The 7,896-nt window shown below is 48.1% G+C and overlaps 1 protein-coding gene across 1 annotated transcript in view; it reads right to left on the reverse strand.

Moving 5' to 3' along the window:
- The window catches only part of VWA5B1 (von Willebrand factor A domain containing 5B1), a 129,616-nt gene extending 124,630 nt beyond the window's left edge, over positions 1-4,986 (reverse strand). The window contains exon 1 of the mRNA XM_077456313.1: positions 4,395-4,986. The gene's annotated coding sequence lies outside the window, so the exon portion shown is untranslated. The remainder of the gene's footprint in view (positions 1-4,394) is intronic.
- Between the last annotated feature and the right edge of the window lie 2,910 nt (positions 4,987-7,896).

Raw genomic sequence — 7,896 nt, forward strand, 5'->3', positions numbered from 1 at the left:
GACAACCACATGAAGAAGTCTGCGCAGCGCTGGAACGATGCACAATATCTGAACAACTGCTTCCTCTTCCTCTTCCTCTTGGATTTCCTCGGTGACGGATCTCACCAACTTGTCCACAAAATCGAGACGTATTACCAAGACAGTGCAAAGAGCCCTAATGATGTGCAAAGGGCAACAGCCCATAGCAACCAATCAGATCTCAGGCATTGTTATGGAGCAGGAAGACCTCCGACGGACGACTGCTGGCGGGTTGCTATGAGATATCGTACTTTTAGAAAGTAGCAAACATGTTATTTAATCATTCGACCTTTTTATGTACTCAGAGGAAATGAAATAACACGCAATGGGTTTGGACATCAGCCAATGAAGATGGCACATGATTTGGGCATCAGCCAATGAAGATGGCACTTCCAGTCCTTCAGCAGCTGTTCAGCCCCTCATCAGCTTCTCCCAAAGGCGGCAACTGAAAGAATCAGCTTCCCTTAACCCCCTTGCAGGTCCCTGGAGGCTGCAGAGCCACTTGTAGACATGAAGGGCCATTATCAGAGCTTCAGGAAAAGCGCTCCGTCAACGAGCCCAGCCCTGAAATCCTCAAGCACGGTATTATTATTATATTAGCCGTTCTTTGCCACTTGTAGGGGCAGCTATTAATTACTGAGCTCTGAAAGCGTCAAATGAGCCTTCTTGGGTCATCTGAAGGCCTTCCAGTAGTAAAGGTCCCAGCACGATCTGCCATTCAACCAAGGCAAGACGGTACGACTGGCTGCTTTCCTAAGAGCTCATTCACACTTGCGCCAGCCTTTTCGCCGCCCCACTGAAAAGCGATCCACTGCAACTGACAGGCGGGCAGGAGGCAATCTGTCGCCACCCCACTTGCGCGTTTTTAACCCTGAAAAGCCCCCGCCACTGCAAACGTGCGCATTGCACGCAGTTGCGGCGCGGCCCCATTTTGCTGCGGCCGAGGCACGTGTACAACTCTGCCTCCATTGTAGCTTAATGGGGGAGGGCAACTTAGCGGCCTCAATTTATCACCCCATGGCCCCCATATTAATGAGTCGTTAGGGTGCAGCACCTTGAAGCTCTCCACTATTATGCTAAAATGCAAAACTCTTAAGGTAAAATTACTTTGCCAAGCAGAAGAACCCCCCCCCCCCTCTCCCTCGAATATCAGGTTCCAACGGTAGCAAGCCAGCGCCCTAAGAGGGGCACCCAACCATATTTACCCTTCATCCAATGCCAAGGAGAGGGGCACCCAACCGTAATTAACCCTTCATCCAACGCCAGGGAGAGGGGCACCCAACTATAATTAACCCTTCATCCAATGCCAGGGAGAGAGGCACCCAACCATAATTAACCCTTCCTCTAATGCCCAGGAAGAGGGGCACCCAAACATAATTAAACCTTCCTCTAATGCCCAGGAAGAGGGGCACCCAAACATAATTAAACCTTCATCCAATGCCAGGGAGAGAGGCACCCAACCATAATGAACCCTTCCTCTAATGCCCAGGAAGAGGGGCACCCAACCATAATTAACCCTTCATCCAAACGCCAGGGAGAGAGGCGCCCAACGGTAATTAACCCTTCCTCTAATGCCAAGGAAGAGGGGCACCCAACCGTAATTAACCCTTCCTCTAATGCCCAGGAAGAGGGGCACCCAAACTTAATGAACCCTTTATCCAACGCCAGGGAGAAGGGCACCCAACTATAATTAACCCTTCATTCAACGCCAGGGCGAGGGGCACCCAACCGGAATTTACCCTTCCTCTAATGCCCAGGAAGAGGGGCACCCAACCGTAATTTACCCTTCCTCTAATGCCCAGGAAGAGGGGCACCCAAACTTAATGAACCCTTCACCCAACGCCCAGAAGGAGGGCACCCAACCTTAATGAACCCCTCATCCAACACCTAGGAAGAACATGCAAAAAACCAGAGGACCAGAGATGGAGCAGACGCTATTCCAAGGCAGATACAAAACTCAAACAGCTCTCAGGTTTCCATTTCACCTCAATGGGGGGCCCTCTATAGGCCACATATAGATTTACCACCCCCCCCCCCCCCGGCAACCCATGTTAAGGACCCCTGAGGGTGCAGCACGTTGGAGCTCTCCCAGGTGCTGGAAAGGAACCTTCTCTGTGTTTCAGCACCTTGGACAGCTCCACTTACTGACTTCTATAGACTTGTATTGGTCTGAGACCCCCCCCCCCCCCCCCGGAACATATTTCTAAAGCAGCGAGTCTGACATTCAGCAAACATTCTCTGCAGGTGAATCTTCCATTTGATACCAATGATTGATTCTCCACTAGCGCATAGACCCCCCCAAAGTAACCCCCAATGCTTCAATACCTGTTTTCCAGTATTACCTGTAACAAAACGTGTGCGAATGTCCCCCAAACTGTCCCTTATTGTTTTCAATCATTAAAAATCATTTTTTAAAGGACACTTTTTACTAAAATGCAAAACTCTTAAAAAGGTGAAATTACTTTTCCAAGCAGAAGAACCCCCCCAGGTTCAGGTACCACCGCGCCATAAGAGGGGCACCAAACTGTAATGAACCCTTCATACAACACCCAGAAAAGGGGGCACCCAACCGTAATTACCTCTTTGTCCAAGACTCAGAAGGATGGAGCACCCAGCCATCATTAACCATTCATACAATGCCCAGGAAGAGAGGGCACCCAGCCATCATTAGCCCTTCATACAATGCCCAGGAAGAGGGGCACCCAGCCATAATTAACCCTTCATACAAATCCCAGGAAGAGGGGGCACCCAGCCATCATTAACCCTTCATACAATGCCCAGGAAGAGGGGGCACCCAGCCATCATTAACCCTCCATACAATGCCCAGGAAGAGGGGGGCACCCAGCCATCATTAACCCTTCATACAATGCCCAGGAAGAGGGGCACCCAGCCATAATTAACCCTTCATACAAATCCCAGGAAGAGGGGGGCACCCAGCCATCATTAACCCTTCATACAATGCCCAGAAAGAGGGGCACCCAACTGTAACTAACCCTTTATCAAACACCCAGGAAGAGGGGCACCCAACTGTAATTAACCTTTCCTGTAATGCCCAGAAAGAGGGGCACCCAAATTTAATTAACCCTTTATCCAACTTCCAGGAAGAGGGGCACCTGACCATTAACCCGTCATACAACACTCAGCAAAACGGGGCACCCAACCGTAATAAACCCTTTCAGGCAACACCCATAAAGAGGGGGACCGACCACAATTAACCCCTTCATAGAAGGCCCAGAAAACAGGGCACCCGACCGTAATAAACTCTTTGTCCAATGCTCAGAAGGTGGGCACCCCCCCATATTAAACCCTTCATACAATGCCCAGGAAGAGTGGCACCCAGCCATAATTAGCCCTTCATCAAATGCCCAGGAAGAGTGGCACCCAACCATAATAAACCCTTCATACAATGCCCAGGAAGAGTGGCACCCAACCATAATAAACCCTTCATACAATGCCCAGGAAGAGTGGCACCCAACCATAATTAGCCCTTCATCCAATGCCCAGGAAGAGGGGCAACCAGCCATAATTAACCCTTCATACAATGCCCAGGGTGAGGGATACCCAGCCATAATTAAACCTTCATATAATGCCCAGGAAGAGGGGCACCCAACCATAAAAATCCCTTCATACAACGCTCAGAAAGAGGGGCACACAAATGTAATAACCCTTCCTCTAATACCCAGAAAGAGGGCACCCAACCATAATTAACCCTTCATACAATGCTCAGAAAGAGGGGCACCAAACTGTAATTAACTCTTCATATAATGCCCAGGAAGAAGGGCACCCAGCTGTAATTAACCCTTCATACAATGCCCAGGAAGAGGGGCACCCAACCATAATTAACCCTTCATACAATGCTCAGAAAGAGGGGCCCCCAACTGTAATTAACCCTTCATACAATGCCCTGGAAGAAGGGCAGCCAACCGTAATTAACCCTATATACAATGCCCAAAAACAGGAGCACCCAACCACAATTAACCCTTTATCCAACTCCCAGAAAGAATGGCACCCAACCATAAATAACCCTTCATTCAATGCCCAAGAAGAGGGGCACCCAACCATTATTAACCCTTTACCCAATGACGGAAAAAGGGGCACCCAACTGTAATTAACTCTTCATCCAAGACACAGAAAGAGGGGCACCCAACCATAATTACCCTTCATCCAACTCCCAGAAAAGAGGGCACCGAATCATAATTACCCTTCATCCAACTCCCAGAAAGAGGGGCACCCAACCTTAATGAACCCCTCATCCAAACGCCGAGGAAGAACATGCAAAGGACCAGAGATGGAGCACAAGCTATTCCAAGACAGATACAAAGCTTAAACAGTTCTAATGCTCTTTACTCTCCACCTCCCCAGCAAAGACCACTTACCTTGACGCTGTCACTCCGGTGGGCTTCTGAGGGTCTCAGCGCAGCGAACCAGACTCTCCGGAATCCAGAGGAACCGAGGAGAAGAGACAACCTCTTGTTTTGTTTTCTTCTGAAGAAGGTGGACCTTGTGAGAAAGAAGGAAACAGCAGCACACAAGTGGCCCCTCCAAAACACCTCCCAGAGGCTCCAGGGGGGCCACCGGAGAGCTACAGGGAGCAGCGAGACCTCCTAACAGACTATGCAGATGTGGGTGGGGGGGGGGTCGAAATCAGACTGCCTAACCCTGCAGGACTCTCGCAATGACACCCCCGCCCAGCCTTAGTTCCTTCTCGGGGGAGGAAAGGGGTTCCCTAAAAACTGACACAGATGATCACTGGAAGTCTTGGCGAAGGGCTCATCGGCAACATGTGTGCACGAGGTGAGTGGCAACTGCAGCCAGCAGGCAGAGGGGCTCGTCTGTCACCAGGGTGGGCTGTGATCCTTCCAGAAGCCCACTGTACGCTGCACTCAGTGCCATAGCAGCCTGGGTGACCATCATCATCATCATCAACACTTTAGTCAGATAGGTAACCATAGAAACTCCTAGTATACACACTGCTCCGTTCGGTGAGCCCCCCCCCCCCCCCCCTCCTTTGCATCAGCCCCCCCCCCTCTTTTCCACAGCAGAAATGCATTTGAAAAGGCAATTAGAAACACTGTGACATCTGACAGTCAGTAATAAGTCATAACAAATAATTAAGTTACACTCAATGACACCCAGACATCCAGCAATGAGATTAACTAAACCTATCGGGGGAGGGGGGGGGGGTGTGAAGTGTATCACTCTTCTCTTCTACATTCACACGGCGGAGGCTGATAGCGCCCCTCTATACAAACACCGACAATACACAACATGATATACATACTGCCGATGAACTGGGGAGGGGTGTACACATACCACGAGACAGAATGGAGGGGGGAATACATTATACCGTGCATGTATACAGTGCCTAGAAAAAGTATTCATACCCCTTGACATTCCCCACATTTTCTCATGTTACAACCAAAAAACGTAAAATGTATTTTATTAGGATTTTATGTGATGGACCAACACAAAGTGACACATAATTGTGAAGTGGAAGGAAAATGATAAAATGATACAAATAAATATGTGAAAAGTGTGGGGGGGAGGGGCATTTGTATTCAGCCCCCTTTACTCTGATACCCCCAACTAAAATCTAGAAGAACCAATTGCCTTCAGAAGTCACCTAATTAGTAAATAGAGTCCACCTGTGTGTTATTTAATCTCAGTATAAATACAGCTGTTCTGTGAAGCCCTCAGAGGTTTGTTAGTGGACCTTAGTCAACAAAACAGCATCATGAAGGCCAAGGAACACACCAGACAGGTCAGGGATAAAGTTGTGGAGAAGTATAAAGCAGGGTTAGGTTATAGAAAGATCTCCCAAGCTTTGACCATCTCACGGAGCTCTGTTCAATCCATCATCGGGGAAAATGGAAAGAGTATGGGCACAACCGCAAACCTACCAAGACATGGCCGTCCACCTAAACTGACCGGGCCGGGCAAGGAGAGCATTCATCAGAGAAGAGCCAAGAGGTCCATGGTGACTCTGGAGGAGCTGCAGAGATCCACAGCTCAGGGGGGAGAATCTGTCCACAGGACAACTATTAGTCGTCTCTCCACAAATCTGCCCTTTATGGAAGAGTGACAAGAAGAAAGACATTGGAGAAAGAAAGTCATAAGAAGTCCTGTTTGTAGTTTGTGAGAAGCCATGTGGGGGAGGGGGCAGCAAACATGTGGAAGAAGGTGATCTGGTCAAAGGAGACCAAAATTCTACTTTATGGCCTAAAAGCAAAACGCTATGTGTGGGGAAAACTAACACCGCCCATCCCCCTGAACACACCATCCCCACCGTGAGACATGGTGGTGGCAGCATCATGTGGTGGGGATGGTTTTCTTCAGCAGGGACAGGGAAGCTGGTCAGAGTTGATGGGAAGATGGATGGAGACAAATACAGGACAATCTTAGAAGAAAACCTGTTAGAGTCGGCAGAAGACTTGAGACCGGGGCGGAGGTTCCCCTTCCAGCAGGACAACGACCCGAAACATCCAGCCAGAGCTACAATGGAATGGTTTACATCAAAGCATATTCATGTGTTAGAATGGCCCAGTCACAGTCCAGACCTAAATCACATTGAGAATCTGTGGCAAGACCTGAAAATTGCTGATCACAGACGCTCTCCATCCAATCTGACAGAGCTTGAGCTATATTGCAAAGAAGAAGAATGGGCAGAAATGTCCTCTCTAGATGTGCAAAGCTGGTAGAGACACCCCCAAAAAGACTTGTAGAGAAAGGGGGTTCTACAAAGTATTGACTCCGGGGGGCGCCATACAAATGCCCCTCCCCCACACTTTTCACAGATTTATTTGTATCATTTATCATTTTCCTTCCACTTCACAATTATGTGACACTTTGTGTTGGTCCATCACATAAAATCCCAATAAAATACATTTATGTTTTTGGGTGTAACATGACAAGATGTGGGAAATTTCAAGGGGTATGAATACTTTTTCAAGGCACTATATATATATATATATATATATATATATATATATATATATATATATATATACACATACATATATATATATATACACACACACACATATACATACACATACACACATATATATATAATGTGCTCCTACTATGGATCTCAAAATGTATAGTGAGGACTGCAGATAATAATGGGGTATCGGGACCGCTGCATATATTTGCAAATGTGTGAAAACAAAATCAATTGTTTTTAATGTGAACTGTTAGAGGGGACAGTTGGGTTTGTTTGCAGGCCGGCTGGTAAGTAGAGCCGGGAATTTGTCTTTGTTTTTGTTTCGGATTCAATAAAATTTTATTGTAACAAAAACGTCCAAATTGACACATTTCCTTCCCAGACTACTAAAAACAGCCCAGCCAATCGGTGAGCCCACAGACGTCCAATCACTTATTAATCAAAGAGCTTTACCCCACCCCCCCCCCCCCCCCCACGTAGAGACCAGGATCCTCCCGCAATGAGGGGTCCCATCCTCTGTATCCCACCACAAAACCCGCGGCGGGCACCCCCTGAGGACGCGTCCCCTTTAGCAGGAAGCCGGCGCTGGCTTTTAGCGATAAGAGAAAATGAAAGCCCAGATTGGTTCTGAAGTCGGGAGGACGGAGAAATAAAAAATGTGAGCCGTTCTTTCCATATTTTCATTTTCAGAGAAGTAATTTGGGATGCGGGGGATGGAGGGGTCAGCGGCCTGGCCCTTCTATACCAACCCCTCCCCCCCCCCTCACCGCCAATATGGGGCCATTAAGAGGTCTCTTCGCCGAAAAATCGCCAAACCGCCTCGTCCAGAGCTTAGAAGTGAAATTAATGAGAACGTCTCGTGTGAGAAATCCTTTCATAGATCCCACAGATGGAAGGAAGAGAAGATCACAGCCAAACCTAACAATAGAAAATCT

Source organism: Lithobates pipiens, unplaced genomic scaffold, assembly GCF_037356315.1.
Source record: "Lithobates pipiens isolate NorthernLeopardFrog02 unplaced genomic scaffold, aLitPip1_a1.2 Scaffold_27, whole genome shotgun sequence".
Lineage (NCBI taxonomy): Eukaryota > Metazoa > Chordata > Amphibia > Anura > Ranidae > Lithobates > Lithobates pipiens.